The sequence below is a fragment of the Antechinus flavipes genome, chromosome 1 (assembly GCF_016432865.1).
Source record: "Antechinus flavipes isolate AdamAnt ecotype Samford, QLD, Australia chromosome 1, AdamAnt_v2, whole genome shotgun sequence".
NCBI classification, from domain to species: Eukaryota; Metazoa; Chordata; class Mammalia; order Dasyuromorphia; family Dasyuridae; genus Antechinus; species Antechinus flavipes.
In genome coordinates this window covers 656,546,463-656,567,576 of record NC_067398.1, presented here as the reverse complement: position 1 = coordinate 656,567,576, position 21,114 = coordinate 656,546,463, and positions in this window count along the sequence as shown.

Below are 21,114 nucleotides of genomic sequence, written 5' to 3'. Positions count from 1 at the left end.
GTGCCTAGAACACAGTAGGTACTTAATAAATATTTGTCGACAAGAAGGAGTGGAATTTTACTGAGTGTGGTCAAAACTCCCTGGAGAAATGTCATGCCTCAGTTTTCATTTTCTGCCACCAGGGAGTTAGCCCTGAAGGTGAATGAAGTGCCTGGAGATCTCCCAGAAGAATGAGGCCGGGGCCGGGAGTCGCTGCATTTGCTCTCAGAGCCAGCTGCCAAGATTCCCAGCCTCCCTCTAAGGGGAAAATGGAGCCACAGGGAAACTCCGAGAGTCTTTCTGGCCAGGAGTCTGCAAGTGCTTTCTTCCCATTGCCTTCCCCAGCTACCCAGTTACTACTCCGGCACTGTTTCTATTCATAAACATTTGCATCTCTAGGGTTCCAAAGGACCCGATGAAAGATCTTATTAAAAACTCCAGCAACTGTCAAGCCCGGAAGGACTGACTACATGCAAAAAAGTCAGATCCCGAGATAGGAAGCTTGGGGTCAAGCTCCATCCCAGCTACTTCCTGGTTGTGTGATCTTTTCCTCTCTGAAACTCAGTTTTCTTTTCTGTAAAATGAAGGACAAAATGATTTCTAAAGTCCCTTGCAGCCCAAAATTTGAAGAGGTTGATCGAATGATAACTGACTCCCCCCCAATTAAGGTGAGTAGGGCCCTGAATATCAAATAAGAGGAGTGAATGCAATGTAAAACCTGGCTCTGCGGCTCCCTGAACTGGATAATCTTGATTAAATTCTTTGTTCTCTCAGGGCCTCAATTCTGTAAAATGGGAGTGGGGGGAGGAGTCTCCATAACTCAATGAGCTTTGAAATTTCTGCTTAGAGTCCAGTCAGTGACCACACCTTTTCAGCCCCCAAACGGACCTTCCACCCCCTTTTACCCGATTCCTTTTCCCCCTTATTCTGCCTCAAGGCTAGCAGCAGCTCTTCTGTTTATAGAATGAGCCTGGGGTGTTGGCAAGTTTAAAACGCTCATTAAGGCCGGAGTTATTTTTATAGATTAGATTTCCTGCTTCTTTGCTTTCCCCACCCTCTCTGGCCCTCCTCCTTTTCCTCCCGCCGTATTTATTTGAGTTAGGGAAATAATGAGGTCCCTGAGGTCAGAACAACAACACTGCATTCTAATCAAAGTATTGCCGTGGAATTAAAAAAATATTGAGATATCTGTGTGTATGTGAATTGAGAGAAAGAGAGAGAGAGAGAGAGAGAGAGAGAGAGAGAGAGAGAGAGAGAGAGGTGTTTAGCTAGTCAGCAAGCTTCCCTCCTCCTTCTTCTTCACCATTTCCCCTAAACACCCCCCTCACCAAAAAAAAAAAAAAAAAAAAAAAAAAATCACCATCATATAATACCTAGATTATTTTTCTTTAAGCTACCACTGGCCAGCTTCAGCAGTAGGAATATAATTAGGTTAGGCTTGGTGTTTTTGTTTTTTGCCTGTTTTGTTTTGTTTCCTCTCAGAAAAAAAAATCTGGAAAGGGAGAGTAGATTTAGGGATATTCAGACCTCTTGCAATGAGGGATCTGGAAGGACTAGAATATGTTTCTCTCCATGTTCTGTTCCAGAGACTCTGGACAATAATACCAAGGCTTGCCAGGCCTCCAGGGGATCTCTGGAGCAGAGGAGTAAGGGAAAATCTCCAACTACTGGGCAAGAAGCCATCAGTTGTCATAAAAAATAAAAGTTTGCTCATCTGGGAGGGACCTGAAGAGACCTCTCTGAACTTCAATTCTCCACATCTGTAAAATGGGTCTTAGAATCTTTGGGGCTCCCTTCCTTACCTGTTGTTGTGCAGAGAGAGCACTTTGGTGAGTCAGTGGTCCTTCCTAATCATCATCACCTCAATCAAGTCTTGAGCTGGTAGTCTAAGCTTTGAATATGTCTGTGCTTCAGGGCTCTGACTAAAGAAAATGGGAATCATTCTATTTTAGCTCTAATGGGGCTGCTTTCTCTAGAGGCAGAAATTGGGAAGGATTGGTTAAAGAGACCTCCCTTATTAGCCAGGTGGGCATGCATAAGTTGTTTCCCCACTGAACTCAATTTTCTTATATGATGGGAAACGAGAGAATAGACAAAAAATAAAAATGGTAGTCTTCCTCCTCATGAGAACTGCCATCCCAGAATCTCATCTAGCCATCCTCTAGAGGTACGGGGCCTTTCACCTCTATCCCCTGTCTGAAGCAATGGCCCCTGAAATGGGCCAAATTGCTCTCTCCTATACTCTTGGATAGCCCTCTCATGCTTCCCTTGAAACCACATCTCCAATGGCTACCTGCTTCTGCTGCAAAGTGCTAAGATGGGGATTGGGGGTAGGAATTCAGAAATGAGGGATCCCCACTCTCTCCCTGTTATATTCTTCAAGAGGTGCAAGTCAGTCCAAGAGCTGGAAGCTTCTTTAAAGAGCTGAGTTCTTCCTCTATGGGTGGCTCTTGGGTGACTCAACTCACATTCAGAAAACTCTCCAGTTATTTCTGGTGATGTACCTCCTCTGCATGTGAATATCTGTTGATTGGTCGGCCCTTGAGCAGCCCTTCAGTTATATAAAAGTGTAGAAACACACTAGGGACCTGTCTAAGCTAACAGGTTCTAAATAGCTCGCACTCCTGTAGCATCTTAGTTTAAAGGCCTTTACTTATATTTAAAATTTACAGAACTCTTTATAGACATCATCTGGAGTTAGGTTCACAACAACTAGGTGAGTTAAGCACCCCAAGATCTTATTATGTCCCCACTTTACAGATAAGAAAACTGATGATGCTCCTTTAAGTGACTTGTTTAGGGGTTCACAGAACTAGTAAAGGGAAGAGGTGATATTAGAACTCAGGTCTTCATGATTGGAAGCCTATCTTTTTGTCAACTGCTCTGCCTCCTCTCCTATGAGGAAACTGAGGCAGGAAGTGAAGCAGCTTTTTCATGGTTATTCTACCACTCTGAGAGGTCTTTCCTGATCCTGAACAAAGTAGATCCACTAGAGCTAAGAGAACCATTGCTTCCATTTTTCTGAGAACTTTCAGAGTGGCAGAGGGCTTTCCTGACACAACAACTCTTTTGAGGTAGTTAGTGCAAGTATTATTATTATTCCCATGTTATGGATGAGAAAACTGAGGAATAGAGAGGTTAAATAATTTGTTCACCCAATTAAATGGCAGAACTAAAATGTGAATCTAGGCCTTCTGACTCCAAATCCAGAGCTTTGCCACTTTGATCAGAAACAAAATTTCCTTGACTTTTGATCCTTCTCAGTATCTTTTAACTCCCTGTCTGTTCCTTGGGAATTAAACTTTATTTAATTGAGGAGGAAAATATTGTGGGATTAAAAACAACAGCAATAACACTGTATTTGGATTCAAAAGAGCTGTCTTTGAATCCTAGCTTTGCTCCCCTTTCTTACCTGTGTGACCATGAGCAAATCTTTTGCTTTTTCCAGACCTCATTTCTTCCCAATGTAAAAACAGAAGGTTGAACTCGATGGTGTCTAAGACCCTTCCAGCTCTCTGCCCATGACCCGATGATGAAGGGGAGCCCAGGGGGCTGCTGACTCATCCAGCCCCAGCCCCTCCCGGCTCAGCTTCTCAGATCCTGCCTATGGATTGAGCTCCACAGCCCAGTGACATTTACAGAGTCTTAGGCCAGGATTTGGCGGCCAGCAGTGGTGAGGGGCTGGGGGCTTAGATCCACGGAAGCTGCTAGTATTTGCTGTGGGGGGCTGGGAGCTGCAGAGCCCTGGCCCTCACCCACTCACAGCTAGGGGCTAACCTGTTTGCCCAGAGCAAATATGACACCAGGTTGGTCCACTCTCCCCCTCCTTCACTTCCCCCACTCCCAGCCCAGCCAGCGGTCTGCTCTCAACTTATTACATCTCCCCTCACCTCCCCTACCTAGACTCTCCCTGAAGCGTTCATTTCTCTCCCTCTTTCTCACTCTTCTCTCCTTTGCAATTTTTTACTTTCTCCCCATCCTCTCTCTGGTGTCTTCCTTTCCCAGGCTTCTCCAATATTATTGCCTTCTTCCTTAAATTGGTAAACTCAGCTAAGCCCGGGAAGCCCTGATTCATTCAATTAATTGGTGATCTATTAATCTAGATCTATTGTGTCTCTTGAATGACAAGCACCTCCCTCAGCACACCTGGCTAGCCTTAATCACAGAATGGGTGCAGGCTCAGTCAAACTGACCTTACCTTTAAAAAGGTCAAGGTCTCCCACTGTATCCGGGGCCATCTCCAGTCATCCCCATCTGTATTTGGCATCTGGACCCGGCTGGCTCTGGGGGAGAAAGTGAGGCAGGTGACCTGAAATCCAATTCACTTGTTTGTCATGGATTCTATTGCTTAAGCTCGAATCCTCAGTTTCTTTATCTGTAAAATGGAGATAATAATAGCACCCATCTCGCCAGGTGGTTGTGAAAATCAAATGAGATAATATATGTAAAGCAGTTTTTAAAATCTTAAATCCTATAGAAATGTTAGTTATTATTATTGTCGTGGTGATCATCATCATCATCATCATCATCATCACTATCATTCTTCAATGTAGTTTAATGTGTAGAGACCAAACTTCAGATCCAGAAAGACATGGTCAAATCCTGTTTCTGTTAGTGCTCTAGAGCAGGGCTTCTTAAACTTTTTTCACATGACCCCAGGTATTTAAATATATAAAATAGGTATACGAATCAAACATGTACTGATAATAAATCATAATTTTGCACCCCCCCACATTTAGTTATGAGACCCCATGTGGGGTCACAAACCATAATTTAAGAAACTGGCTCAATTCCAATAGTCTTGAGATGGAGAGAGCCATCAGCATCCAGAGAGAGGACTATGGGAACTGACTGTGGATCACAACATAGCATTTTCTTTTCTTTTTTTTTTTTAAATTAAAGCTTTTTATTTACAAAACATATGCATGGATAATTTTTCAACATTGACCCTTGCAAAACCTTTTATTCCAAATTTTCCCCTTCTTCCCACCCATCCCCTCTCCTAGTTGGCAGGTAGTCCAATACATGTTAAATATATTAAAATATGTTTACATATTTATATAGTTATCTTGCTGCACAAGAAAAATCAGATTAAGAAGGAAGAAAAAAACTGAGAAAGAAAACAAAATGCAAGCAAACAACAACAGGGAGAGAGCGAATACTATGTGGTGTTCCACACTCTGTTCCCACGATTCTCTCTCTGGCTGTAGATAGCTCTCTTCATCACTGAACAAGTGGGACTGGTTTAAATCATCTGAAGAGAGCCATGTCCATCAGAGTTGATCATTGTATAATCTTGTTGTTGAAGTATATAATGATCTCCTGGTTCTGCTCTCTTCACTTAGCATCAGTTAATGTAAGTCTCTCTAGGCTTCTCTGAAATCATCCTGGTGGTCCCACAACATAGTATTTTCATCTTTTTTTTGTTGTTTGCTTGTTTTTTTTTTTTCCCCTTTTTGATCTGATTTTTCTTGTGCAGCATGATAAATTTGGAACTAGGTTCAGAAGATTTGCACATGTTTAATCTATATTGGATTATTTGCTGCCTAGGAGAGGGGGAAGGGAGGGAGGGAAGGAGAAAACTTTGGAACACAAGATTTTGCAAAAGTGAATGTTGAAAACTCTTTGCAAAATAAATTTTTTGAAAAATGAAAAAAAAACTATTATAAAAAATAGGAAAAGAACACAAAGGCAACTTTTCAATCCAGTCTGTATACTTTGATGAAGTACATGAATGTAAAATAAAATTGACTACAAAAGAAAAACAAAAAGAAAAGACTGTATGTTGCAGAGAAGTTGCTGAATTGCATTGGAAGAGGGCGTTTCCATAACAATGAATCATGGGTCCAGTCCCTAGACTGTCCACTCTTTACACAAACCATTTTATTTAAGCCACCTGCTAAGTAGGCTCTAAAGTATAATTAATCCCCATTTTATAGATGAAGAAATTGAGAAACCAAGGGGAAAGACTTGCCTTCAGTCATATAAAGTGCCAGATTCCGAATCCTAGGTCTAAAAGCAGTTCAAAGAGAGGCTCTTATTTTCCACTTTCAGAGCTCAATAGAAGGGAAGCATACAGCCTAAAAGGTGTTTGTTGTTCAGGGGAGTCTGGACATTTGGGGTTTTCTTGCAGAGATACTGGAGTGGTTTAGCTTTTTCTTCTCCAGGTCATTTTCCAGATGAGGAAACTGAGGCAAATAGGGTTAAGTGATTTGCCCAGGATCACACAACTAGGAAGTTCTGAGGCTATATTTTAATTCAGGTCTTGCTGACCTGAATTCAGACCCACTGCTCTATCCACTTTGCAATCCAGTGTAAAGGAAGGAGAGAACCTATAAACAAGGCTCCCCATCATGTCTGGGGGTCATCAACCATCACAGGACAAAAAAGGAAGTGGGAAAATTGGAAGGGAAGGGCAGAGCCAAGGATCCCTAAGATCTCAGATATATATATATTTATTAGAATTAGAAAGGACCTTGGAAATGATCTCATTCGAGCACCTCCTTTTGCAGGTGAGATATTTTAGGATCAGAAAGGTAAGCTGAATCCGAGCTAGAAAGGACCTTGATGACCTTCTATTCCAACTCCCTTGTGTAACTGAGATTCAGAAAGATTAATTTTTGAAGGTCACACAGGTAGAATGTAGCAGAGGTCCCCTCAATCCAAACCCAGGGTTGTGGGCATTAGAGAATGAACTAGAGAATACGGCCTTGGCCTAAATGCTCAGGTCCTGACTTGCATTTGTGAAAATGAGCTCCACCTGCATCCTCAGCTGTCAGGCCCAAGGGCTAGAGATTAAGAATCAATTAAGAGGAGGAAAGCGGATTTGCCAGGGGGGTGGCTGCAGCTGAGCTGCTTAGCTGTGGGTGAAGGCAGTGAGTGACTGGTGTGGGGCTCAGGAGTGGGGACTGAGGCAAGGATTAGCAAAATGGAGGGGGAGGAAAGACTCAGACCTGGGAGGTTTATGCAGCAGCAGAGCTGAGGAAACTGGGGACACTCATTTAATCTGCAGGTATTTATACAGTACCCACAAGGCACCAGGCACTGTTCCTGCCTTCAAGGGACTGACATTCTATGATATGACAATGTGTATGTACACAGATACACACATTAAAATATAGCTGTGTAATGTTTAACATACATTGGATTACTTGCCATCTAGGGGAGGAGGTAGGGAAAAAAACTGGAAGAAGGCTTTTTTGCAAGGATGAATGTTGCAGATGATCTATGCATATATTTTGAAATTAAAAAGCTTTAATTAAAAATATATATATGGGGGGGGGCAGCTAGGTGGTGCAGTGGATAGAGCACCAGCCCTAAAGTCAGGACGACCTGCGTTCAAATTTGGCTTCAGACATTTAACAAGTCCTAGCTGTGTGACCCTGGGCAAGTCACTTAACCCCAATTACCTCAGCAAAAAAAAAAATATATATATATATATATATATATATATATATATATAGATAGATAGATAGATACATACATACATACATACTCATACATAATCTATGATATAGATATATTTCAAAAATTTATTTATATTATATATTTGTGTCATGCAATGTTTATATTTATCTTGTATAGATACTCATTTATTTATATATTTCATATATAATATTATTTTAATTATATGCTATAACACATTGTTATTTATTATATATTTATATATTTTAAATATAAAATATACATATTATACAAAATATATGTAAATATAGATCTTTATTATATTTATCTATTTATAAATATTAGGCAGTTAGGGAGTGAGGACATTAGATTGGGGGGGAATTAGGAAAGGCTTCCTGTGAAAGATACTGCCTTGACTGTGATAGCTTGTAGCATTTCCTTCTGCACAAATTAAGAAGAAGCTTGTCCATCTTATGTGGAGATATCACTTGCTTCACCCAACTTCTGACCCTGCTGACATATTATTTTGCTTATTCAGTTGAATTATTCTGTATTTGGCATAGCTGTTCCGGAATGACTGGACATCTAGCCCTATAAAAATAGGACACTGGAAGGAAGAGGCATCTCAGATTGTGAGGAAGATAGGAGATCCACTTCTTCAAAGGGGACCATGGACTCTTTAATAAAGTGACATTGGTTCAGTCTCTTTTATTTTAGGCGAAATAATTTTAATCTCCACACTCGGAGGGTTGTGGTGAAGATCAAATGAAGTAGTATTTGTGAAGTGCTTAGCACAGTACCTGGCACATAGCAGGTATTTGATAAATGTTTGTTTCCTCCCTTCTGTTTTATAGATGATGCTCCAAGAGGTCAATCCACTTGTCTAAAGTGACATAGTAATTGAGAAAGGTGAGATTAAAGATCCAGGTCTCCCTGACCCTGGAGGCCAATGCTAGTTCTGCTAGCCCATGATCTTTGGGCTTCAGTTGCCTCATATGAAAAAATAATAGCATTGGATTAAATGATCTTTTAGGATTTTTCCAGCTCCGAAACTTATGACTTCCAGATGTCTAATAGTGAGGAACAGCTAGATGTTGAAGTGGGTAGATCTCCAGGCCTGAAGTCAGGAAGATGAGGCTTCCTGAATTCAAATCTAGCCTCAGACATTTCCTGGCTGTGTGACCCTGAGCAAGTCACTTAACCCTGTTTGCTTCCGTTTTTTCAGCTGGAGAAGGAAATGGCAAAAGCATTCCGGTATTTCTGCCAAGAAAATCCCAAATGGGGTCACGAAGAGTCAGCCATGACTGAACAATAGCAACAATAGTGAAGGCTGTTAGGGTCCACCTGAGCACAATTAGATCCAGGCAACAGGGTAGAAAATTGAAGTTTACAATTCTGTCTCTGTTGGGTCTCTTGGCTGCAGCTCAAAGTCTGGCTTTCCTGGCTTTTAGAACCACTATCCCCAGGATGCCGTCCCTTTCTTGCCCAGAGACTGATGTGATGTTTTAGACCAGATGTGTCGAACATACTTCTCCCAACAGCAGATCAAAATGAAACTGGAAAATATTTTACACAATAAATTAAAATACAATAGAATACAGATAATATTTATATACGGTTTTCCAAGACAATATGCTGCCCACAAAGATCCTGGTATATGGTTTAGTGACCCTAAATTTCTATTTGGGTTTGACATCACAGCTAGAGCATTCACTCATTCTTTCATTACAAAAATGTTTATTTGTAAATTACTTTGATAGATTCTCCATGAAACACAAAGAGCTATAAGGCATAGTCTCTAGCCTTAATTTTCAAATGGATTTGTAATCTTATTATTTCAGGAGTTTCCTCCAATAATAATAATAGTAGTAGTAGTAGTAGTAGTAGTAGTAGTAGTAGTAGTAGTAGTAGTAGTAGTAGCTGGTATTTATCCAGAATCTGCTGTGAGCCAAGTCATGTGCTAATAATATTTTGAGTTTAACAACAATTCTTCAAGCTATTATGAACTCCGTTTACAATTCATGTCACTTATCTCTGCCTCAGTTTCCTCATCTGTAAAATGAATTGGAGGAAGAAATGGCAAATCATGCCAGTATCTCTGCCAAGAAAATCTCAAATGGGGTCACTAAGGTTGGACGAGACTTCAACGATTCAATAATAGCAAACAAAGCTTCTTGACTCCATATCTAGTACACGATCCATTGTCACCTAGCTTCCTCCAAAGATGCAGATTGAAATTCATACTCATCCATCCTGCATGACTCTTGTCCCTGTTCTCCCAAAAGAACCCATGAAACATTAATAAGATCATATATTTAGTTTTGCAGAAGCCTTTTGAGATCACTGAGTTTGACCACTTCTCTGGGAATTTATGGTGTGGTTGACAGGTCCATAATAGCTTTACTACAGGCCTGTATGTGAGAGTGCTTCATGACCGTATGTACTAAGTGCTTCAGGAAGAACAGAGGAAGGATCACTTTTGCTAAGACTGAACAAGACAGTCCTTGAACTGAGTCTGGAAGTCAGTTAGAATTTCTTAGAATCTCAGAGTTTAACCGAACCTTAGAGTTTGCCAAGACCCATAATTGAAGGAGGATCCCTTGTACAGTTCACAAGTGGCCATCCATTGCAGTCTCAAAGACTTCCAAGGAAGGCAGAATTCACATACATTATTCATTCTATCATGGGACAACTTTGACTGATAGAGATTTTTTTTCCTATCAATAAGTCCTTTTTTTTTTTGTTTGTTTTATTTTGACAAAGATCAAATTAATACAAAGCTAAAAAAATAAAAAATGAGAGTAAGGCATGGTATACAATTAAAACCACTCCAGCCTGATTTATTTCAACAAATAATGATGCCCCCCAAAATGAAAAATGGTTGGAGGAAAAGACATTAGTACTAATTTTAAAATTTTCATACAAAAAATTTTCATACATAAGAATCAATCACTGCAACCAGAAGACCAAAAGAATCTAAAAACCACCTTCCACAGTAAATACTTGTCTTATTTGCCAAGTGGAGAAACATGGCAACATGGATCTAAAATATAACTTTGCTTGCAAAATCTTTACCAAGAAATATGTTACAAAATTATGAACAATTTTATTTCCTAAGACAGTGAGGTGCCATAGAGGGAAAAACAGTTCAAAGAAAACTTGGTAAAAGACTCATCTAAATAAAGTCATCCCATGAGTATTTAAGGATAAAACTGGAAGGAGGACAACAAATATGGAACAGACATATATATTTTTTTCAAATCTGTTGAAAATATCTTTCCAGACAAAGATGAAACAAATCTGTAAAGGTTTTTATAACAAAATCTTTTCACTGTTAAAGATGAGAACCAAGTTATTGGAAATCTAACTTCACAATGCCTAGAGTGGAAATGGAACTGAAAAATGAAGATGAGAAAAACATTGAATTAGCCCCAGTGTTCGTGAAGAAGGTCCATGCTAGAAGTGACATAGAAATAATTCTTAAACCATATCATTTCCAAATGTTATCCATGGTCCAGCCTCTCCCCTCCCTCCATAAGGGAGTTTACAAAGATCAGATCTATCTGAAAAGCCTTGATATCCTTCACCCCCACAAAGAGTCAAATTCTCTTTAGCTTATTAACATCCCTACCCATATCTCTCCAGGGAGATTTTTAAATCCAAGCTTAAACATGGCTTATGTGTAGGGTTTCTCCAAAAGTGAATAAGTCTTTTCCCACAAAAGTATTCAGTGAATGAATATGGGTCAGCTTTTTCTTCCACCGCAGAAAGTACAATGGATATATAAGAACTCGTAAACATGTAGAGAAACCGAAAATACTCAAGTAGACCATTTCACATATTATAAGGAAATCCTTATAATGTGTTATAATTTTAAGAACTTCCTCTCTCTGGGTAACCGATGACCAGCTCTTGAACTCAGGAACTCTAAAACTAGGAATAACTTTCAAAATATTGGCAGGCATGAATGAGATGCAATTTATATTATGGGAGGAAATTCCAACATTGATAAGATCATAAATCCATTCAGACAAAACTACCTAAAGTATAAAGGGCTACTAATTAACTACACCCAGATTTTACGTGTGTAAAGTTTGTTTGAACTCAAATGTGAGATATTATCTTCTGCCTTTTGTGATTTCATCTTCTTAGGTTTGGCCCACCATTGTAAGTTCTAAATTCTTTTGTCATCTAACCTATTAGTTGCCTCTACTGGCTACATCATCTGAAATTTCAATATACCTGCTATCCATGCCTTTATCCAAGTCAATGATAAAAATACTAATAATCCAAGGACCGCACTCAGATCCCTGGAGGCTTCTGCTAGAGACCTCCTTCCAAGTTAACATAAAACCATTGACAATTATGCTTCGGATCCAATCATTCAACCAGTTTTGATCCCACCTGATAGTGTCATAATCTAATTCTCCTGTCTACAGGCTAATAGCCCTGATGAAAGAGAAAGGGGGGGGGGGGGGAAGGAGGGAGAGAGTGCAAAGAAGAATGAAAGAAAGAGAGAAAGAGAGGAAGGAAAGAAGGAAGGAAAAAAGGAAAGAAGGAAGAAGAGAGAGGAAGGAAGAAAAAGAAAATAGTTACTATGATATGATTTGCTCTTTTTTCCCCAAGAAAATTTTTTTATTATTTTTTTATTATAGCTTTTTATTTACAAGATATATGCATGGGTAATTTTTCAGCATTGACAATTACAAAACCTTTTTTCCAATTTTTCCCCTCCTTCCTCCCACCCCTTCCCCCAGATGGCAGGTAGACCAATACACATTAAATATGTTAAATACATATATTGTATTTATATATTGAATATACATTGTATATATATAATATATGTATACATGTATGACTTGGTCTTGATGGAGTCATGCTCATTCTTTGTAATCTCTGCTCTCTTTTTAAGATATCATTGTAATAATATGTATAAGAATGATCTCAAATTTTACCATGACCCAAAGTCATTCCCATTAACCTTTAGTTTGCAAATTTCACCTTATCCATCTTTTAAAAATGGGAGCATTTGCCCTCATCCAACACTGTAATATGTCTTCCTTTCTTCACAGTCTTTTCAAGGTCACTGACAATGGTATTGCAATCACAGTTGGGAGCTCTTTCATCCATCCTGGAAAGTCCTTCCTCTGGACTGCCTCTTGAACTTATGGGGAGAAGCTGGGGCCTTTCTTCCTTTATTTAGTTCTCCCTTTCTGAGGTTTCAAACTCCCCTGGTTATTTTCATTCTGTCCTTTGCAGACTAAGAACCAGTTCCCTTAGCAGAGAAAAAAGAGGCAAGTTAAGAATTGAGTATTTCTGCCTTCGCACCATCCTCAGTTATCAATATCCCATTCACTCCTACTCCTTCTTCAGGAGTCCTACTCCTTCCATCCTCCTCATCCCTTGCTAAAAACTGTTGTAATCCTTTGCTTTCCTCAGCAACTTGAGTTCATTGGGAGTTTTGACATTCCAGGAACCCCTTTTAGAGAAGAGTGTCGTGCTTTTCTATTATCTCTTTTCTATTTCCTACCCCAGCCATTTTCTGTATGTCTTAAAAATCTAAGTAGGTCAAGTTTCCTATGCATCCACATCAATCTCTTTAGAAAACTCCTTTTCCTCCTCATTTTAATTGTTTCTCTTTGTGTCTACAGACTTTCTTTCTTGAGAGCTACCCAACCCTTCGGGGCTGATCATTTCCCTGAAAGAATTTTAAACCTATACTTTCTTTGAATCCTTTGAAATGCAAGATTAGGGATAGGGACTAGACCTGCAATTTCTTTGCTAAGGGGAGCTTTCCCTACAAAAGCAGGTCTGTCAGTACCAGCCCTACAATTTATAGTCTTAAAGAGTTGCCTGGGGCAGTGAGAGTTTAGTGTAACTCCAGGGTCTCCTAACCAGCTAATCAGGATTTGAATCTCACTCTTCCTAAATTTTTTTTTTCTCTTCTTAACGCTTAAGGCCAGCTTGGTATTTATTAAGTTGGGTTGCCTCTCTCCCCATTTTTTTTAATGTGCTTCCCTCCCAAAAAAATAAATGTGCTTTCCCCAAATCTGGTGCATGACAGGCTTTCCCTGGTTCTCTTCTTCTCATTCATAAATTCTAAATTAGAGTGGTTTCCATGCATTCTTTCTTGGTGATAAGAATCAGGTCCAGGACAGCTGTTCCCCTTGTTCATTTGCCCCACCTTTTGAAGCCTGATATTCTCATTAATGCCATTCAAGAAAGGATCAACTGGATTGTTGTGGGCAAAAACTGAGTTCTAGCAGGTAGATGGGAAAATTGAATCCAGCATTACTGTCTCATCTCTTCCCTGACGGCTTATGATCTATTTTCCAAATTCTTCATCTTTTCTCTTTCTGTTCAGTTGGTCTATAGCATTATTATTGTTCATTCATGTCCAACTCTTCTTGTCTTGACAAAGATAGTGGAGTGATTTGTCATTTCGTTCTCCTGCTCATTTTACAGATGAGGAAATTGAGGCAAATAGGGTTATGTGATCATGGTCATACAGCTAGTAACTATCTGATGCTGGATTTGATCTCAGAATTACTCCAGAATTAGTGCTCTATCAACTATGCCCTATCTTCTTTTTTAAAAAATCTAATAATAGCTTTTTATTTTCAAAATACATGCAAAGATAGTTTTCTACATTTATCTTTTCAAAACCCTGTGTTTCCCTTATCTTAATGTACAATGCGACTTCTCTTCCCCCTTACCTCTTCTGTGCCTCCTAAAACTATAAAATGGGGAATATCAACCTTAACATATCTCCAAAAGAAGTCATGATCTTAATTCTGATGGACATGGCTCTCTTCTACAATGAGATGATTCATACTAGGTCCGATTGTTCAGTGATGAAGAGAGCCATCTACACCCCAGAGAGGAGGATTGTGGGAACTAAGTGTGGTTCACAACAGCATTTTCACTCTTAAAAAAAAAAAAAGTCATGATCTTTCCCAAAACTTTCCCTTCCTCCTTAGTTTCCTGTTTCTGTTGAGGACAGCTCCATTGTTCAAGTTACAATCTTAGCAAACTTTACAATCTCAAAGACTTTCTTAATTCTTCTCTCTCCTTCATTTTTACTCCACCGTAAACAACTGGCTACTACATCTGGTCAGTTCTATCTACATTTACAACTTTTTTTCAGGTCTATCTTCTCTGCATGAAAACAGCTATCACCCTAGTCCAGGCCCTCCTCACCTCTTGCCTGGACTATTTCAACAGCCATTTGGCCACTGGTCTCCCTTCCTCCAGCTTCTCCCTTATCTAATCCATCTTCCCACATAGCTGCCAAATTGGTATTCTTAGAGCACATACTTGACCAACTCCCTCCCCTGCTCAAGAAGCCTCAGTGGCTCCCCATTGTCTGCAGGATAAAATAATGACTCTTCTGTTTGGCATTTAAAGACCATCACAATTTGACTTTAACTTATCTTTCTAGTCTTTCTGCAATTTAATGTCCCTATGTATGTTCCTGAGCAGGTGGGGAACAGAATGTCAGGAAGACCTGAATTCAAATATGCCTTAAGTGTTTACCAGCTATATGACCCTGGGCAAGGCACTTCATCCTGTTTACCTCAGTTTTCCCATCTATAAAATGAGTTGGAGAAGGAAATGGCAAACCACATCAGTCTCTTTGTCAAGGAAACCCCAAATGAGGTCACGGTGAATCTGACAGGATCAAAATGATTGAACAACACCAATATACATGTTCCACCCAAACCAGATTTCCACCTAGTTTCCTGAACAAAATGTTCTGCTTCCCATCTTTGTATCTTGGATGCCATTGCCTGAAATGGACTCTAAACTCCTCTCTTCCTCAAAGAATCCTTCGTTTCCTTCAATGCTCATCTCAGTACTATTTCCCACTTGCATCTTTAGTGATTCCTCCTCTCTACCCATGCCAGTTGTTAGTGCTAGTACTTCTGCCATTTCAGACTCTTGGCGAGTCCTTTTGGGATTTTCTTGGTAAAGATACTTTACTTGGTAAAGATGGTATTAATTTGCCATTTCCTTCTCCAGCTCATTTGACAGATAAAGAAACTGAGGCACACAGGACTAAGAGACTTGACCAGGGACACCCATCTGGTAAGTGTCTGAGGCTGGATTTGAACTCAGATAGATGAGTCTTTCTGACTCCAGGCCTGATGCTTTCTCCGTTGCACCACCATTTATATGAGTGGCAACATTTCACTACTTATTAACCAAGAGAAATTAGGTTCAGATATTACCTCTGAAATACTGGCAGTGTGACTCCAGGCAAGTCCCTTAACCTCCCAAATCTCTGGGCAACTCTTGGACTATAAGTTGCAAAGAGGGCACTGACCTGTATTGATGGAAGAAGTTCCTCCCTGTGTTTCATTCCACTCTCCACTCTGCTGTTTAAATGATCTTCTTAAAGTACCTTCTGACCAGGTCATCCCCCTATTCAACAAACTCCAGTGGTTCCCTCCTGCCTCCAGACTCAAATAGAAAATCCTCTATTGGGCTTTTCAAGTCCTTTAGAACCTTTATATCCCTTCCTACATCTCCAGTCTTCTTCTACTTGACTTCTCTTCATGTCTTCTGTGACCACTGACACCAGTGACATATCCTCCCAGCTGTTCCTTCTACACCATAAGGACACTCCATCGAGTGACTCTGAGCACCTTCCCTTGCTCTCCCCCATACCTCATTCCCATCCCTTGGTTTTCCTGGCATCCTTCAACATTTAATTAAAAATTCACCTTCTGCAGAAAACCTTCTACACATCTTCCCTAGGAGCAATTTGTGCACAGGTGTTTGCATGCTATCTCTCCCCATTAGAATGTAAGCTCCTTGAGGGTAGGGACTGTTTTTGTCTCTCTATCCACATTATTTATCCATTAATAGATGATCAAAAATGCTAATGACTTAGTAGGAGTATCTATAAGCAATGAAATCACAAGTCTAGTGGACAGTTGGATGAGACAATGATTAAAGTGCTAGACCTGAAGTTACAAAGACCTGAGTTGAAATCTGGACTCAGACACTTATTAGGGATGTGACTCTGAATAAGTCACTTAAGCTTTTGTTTGCCTCAGTTCTGTCTACTGTAAAAAAAAAAAAAAAATGGAACAATAGTCCCAGGGTGGGCTTCAAATCGGCAATATTCATCTCCCTGAATTCAAATCCTGAGTCACATGAACTTATTTGCCTCAGTTTCTTTATCTGTAAAATGAGCTAGAGAAGGAAATGAAAAAACCATTCCAGTATGTTTGCCAAGAAATGGCTTTTCAAGACTGAAAAATGATTGAATTATAACAACCTTCCAGGATTGTTGTGAGGATCAAGGGAGATAACAGTGATAAAGTACTTACTGCAGTCCTTGGCACAATGCTTATTCCCTTCCTATATCCTATGTACATGTATTGTATTTGTTCATTTGAATTCATGTTGTCTCCCCCTTATGGAATATAGGTTCCGTGAGGTACAGTTTCATTTTTGTCTCTGTAGCCTAGTGCATTGCCTGACACATAATAGATGCTTATTGAATTAGTGAATGAATAGGGACTCTTTTCAATGGTGTTCTGAAGGTACAGAGCCAGAGGATCATGGAATTTAGAGCTGGCAAGAATCTTGAGAGTTCACTGGCTTACCCTATCTTTTACAGTTGAAGAAACTGAGATTCGCTTTCCCAAAGTCACCTAGAGTTTAAGCAGCAGAATTAGAATTTAAGGACAGGTTTTTTTATTTCCACTTCAGCCCTTCATGGGATTCACGTCCTATCTCTGTTATATCCCAGCTCTGGAGAACGTGGACAGGGTGTATATTTTTGTTGACCTTCTGATAAAAGTAGATAATTGAGATAGGTAACAACTAAAGTTCTTTCCTAAATCCTATTTGGCAGGGTAGGGTGGGAGTGGAAATGGTTAGGAGGTTGGGAAAAGTATTGCAGTAGAGAATAAAATTCAACAAAATGTTGAATAGGAGTCCTTTCCTTTTCCATCCTCCCTAATCCTAGAGATACCTATTCCCCACCCATTCAGAAATTGTGCTCTCAGGGCTGAGTTCTGGGCTTGGTTCTATTTCCTAGGTTAGTTCTGCGACCCAGACCAAGGAAATCTTTACCTCCCATCTCTGGGCTTCAGTTTTTTTCATCTGATAAATGGGCATAGCAATACTAATCTCAACCTACTTGACTGAACAGCTGTTGGGAAAGTGCCCTGTAAACACCAAAGATCTGAAGAAGTGAAAATTGTTTAGTTCTGGGAGGAAGCTTCTCTCCCAAGAAGAGCCTTGGGTTGGGAAGGGAGAGCCCCTGACTTTAGTTCCCAAAGCAGTCTTGTGATCTCGGTCACATTGATAGTAGTCATTTCCCCCTTTTCAGCTTCTGTTTCCCCATATAGAAAATGAAAGGGGTTGGATTAGTTGACCTCCAAGGGTGAGGACAGATTTCCCTTTTCAGAAAAGGTTGGAATAGAAATGGGCTTCTCACCTTATTTACTGGGGAACTCCTTGGGTCCCATGGAGCTGACCCAAGCAAGAAACCAGGCTTATAGAAAACCAAAAAGGAGGGGGAGGCAGCTGCTGGGGATCAGGCAGAGAGAGAGAAGGACAAAGCGTCTCTTGACACAGTGGGGGGCAGAGAGGAGAAGAGAGACAGCAGTGAGACAGGAAGGAAGGAGTGAGAGGGAAGAGCTTTCTGGAGTGATCCGTCAGCACCCCAGAGAAGAGGGAAAAAGGCTTTCAAGCAGAGAAAGGAATTTGAAGAGCGGCTGTGGAAGTGTCCTCAGCCCCTTATCTCACCCTCCCTGCTGCGTGCCTGCACATCACGAAAACAAGCCCACTTAATTGTTACTAGATTTGTCCTCTGGCTTGTTCTCAAGGATTTGGGGGTTCGGCTAAGCAGTTTTAGCAAACAGGACAGCCTTGAAGCTTCCCCTAGCTTTCAGGGACTTGAGAGGCTGCAACGAATTAGAACTGAGAGCTTTGGTATTGGGAGTCCCAAGACCCAGATTCAAATCCTGTTTCTGGCATTAATTATAAGGATGATTTTAGATAAGCTGCTTCCTCCCTTCTCTGGACTATAAAAATCACCTGCTTCATAGAGTTTTTGGAAAGGCACTGAAGGGATAAGAGAAAAGAGAATTGAGTTATAAGCTATGTTCCAAGGTTCTTCCATTTCCATTCCTAGGAACTACTATAGGTTTCCCTTGTCCCTAGAAAAGAATTGGGAGCTGATAACTGGACACTGCTTCTGGGATGACCCAGTCTCCTGAAGATAGATAAATCCATCCAGAGCTAGGAAATAATCTCCCCAGTACTCTAGACTTTAGCCCTGGGAGAGCCCTGGGCAACTTTTGAGAAGTCCTTAAATCCTGGTCAACCTCATTCATGTGCCATATCCCAGGACACTTTTTTTTTTAACTGGCACTAGGAGCTGCCAGAAACCTTAGATATCTTTCAATCTAACTTCTTGGTTTTACAGAGGAGGACAAAAGACTCCAAAAGGAAAAGAGACTTGCCCAATAATATGATCTGGAAGGGACCTATGAGTCTTCCAGGATGAAGCCCAGATAAGTTAAGCAATTTGTACAAGATCTTCTAGGTGGTAAGTGGTGGTCACTTACAATAAAGTTGGGGAGGAATGCCTCTTTAATAAATAATAAACAAGGGGCAACTAGATGGTAAAGTGGATAGAGCACCAGCTCAGGAGTAGTTCAAATCTGGCCTCAGACGTTTAACACTTCCTAGCTGTGTGACCCTGGGCAAGTCACTTAACCCCAATTGCCTCAGCAAAATAAGGAAGGAAGGAAGGAAGGAAGGAAGGAAGGAAGGAAGGAATAAAATGTAGGTACTTTGATATTAAGTGACATGGGAGATGCTGGGACAGCATAGTGTGCCCTCATCAAAGAAGAGGCTGTACTCTATGAGCAAAGCAGAATTGGAGTAGCTCAAAAGAAATTCAATATATGAAAATTTAGAGGATCCACCCCAAGTGTTCACATGGACTCTTTGTTCCTAACTTGTGGTAGAACAGTCAGAGTTCATATTGTTCCCACCAGCTACAATAGGACACGTTGTAACTTTATTGTAACATAAAAATGTCATTTTGGTCGTCTTTGAGAACCAAGGACAATCTCTAAGTATAATTCTGCTCGTGGGTTTCCCCTAAAATAGAGAATAAGGTCCCATCTAGAAAGGGAGCTCAAATGTACAAAGTAGACATTGATCTAGAAGACCTGTTTCCTTCACTACAGAAGTACTCAAAACACAAAAGACTCATTAGGATGCATTAACACACCTATTATCTGTTCCAGAAGAGGAAAGTCATTTGAGGAGGCTGCTGAATAGATACTTCAGTTTCACCTCTGATCCACTCATCCAAGCTATTCACAAGATTCACATCTGTTGACCATTTTTGATTTTAGTTCTTCAGCCACAAAATCCTCCTTCACTAATAATGGTGGTCCTTTGTTTTTCCTCTGAGAAGTAGAGAATGCTATTAGCAGATTCACCTCCTGTTGGTCAACTGATCCAACCTGAGAAACTCAAAACTCCTCTAATCCATGAGTCTGCAAATAGCCATTTCTCAGGATCGCTATTGAGCATATGACAACACACAAGAGCTGGTCAGGAACTTGAGGTCCAATCTCAAATCTGTCTAGGTGAGCCTTTGTGGAACATTATGGCCTTGGAGTTCAGCTTCAGGCCACCATGGCTACAGAGGGGAAAGGGAGAGAAATCCTCATATACACTACCTTCTCACTCACCTTTCCCTCAACCACCCAGTCAATCAGAGGGAAAATTGTGTCCCAAAGCAGGCAGGAGCTAAAAGAAGGGGAGTAAGACTTTTACTACAACTTTTATATGTATCTCTTTCTGGCTAGGTCAACAGTCATCTTTGACACAACTCACGGTCTTGGGGATACATGGGGGACCAATTAACAACAAAGAGCTGATTACACACATCCTTTATCAGTGAACTAGTAGGGTCCTGTCAGAAGGGTGAAGAGAACATGGAATATGCCCTAATCCAGCTAATCAAGGAGATATGCTTGATCACTCCATTACACATACATTTGATCCTCACAACATCCCTATAGGTGGAGTATTATTTTTAAACATTTTTTTAGCTTTTTATTTTCAAAATATATTCAAAGGTAGTTTTCAACATCCACCCTTGCAAAACTTGTGTTTCAATTTTTTTCCCTCTCTTTCCCCCACCCCCTTCCTTAGAGAGTAAGTGATCCAATATATGTTAAATATGTGCAATTCTTCTATACATATTTTCACAATTATAATTAAGCTAAGTATTATTATCCCCACTTGGCATATGAGGAAAGTGAGGCCAGAAAAGGCTCTAGAAATCTGTCCCCTCTTCTACTTCTGGTCCTATGCCAGAAGCAATATTTAGAGCCCATCCTATTTCACATGAATACAAGACCTTTAGATCAAATTGGCCGTGTCTCCTTATCCTCCTGCTAGTACCTCCTTCCATTTCATCCCAGATTCCAGTATATTCTGTTCCTCCACCTTTAACTCAAATTTTATAGAGTATCCAAGTCAACTCTCACTTTTTATACATGGCCCAGAATGGAGACTCCAAATTTGAATTTAATACCTGGGTAGATAAATACCTGGGCAGGAATTTCCCTCTACAGCATATCTAGTAAGAGGTCATCCAGCCTTTTTGATCTGCCATAATATCTACATTGGCCAGGAAAAATTGGGGAGTGGAGGGAAAAGATGAATAATGAAACAAATGTG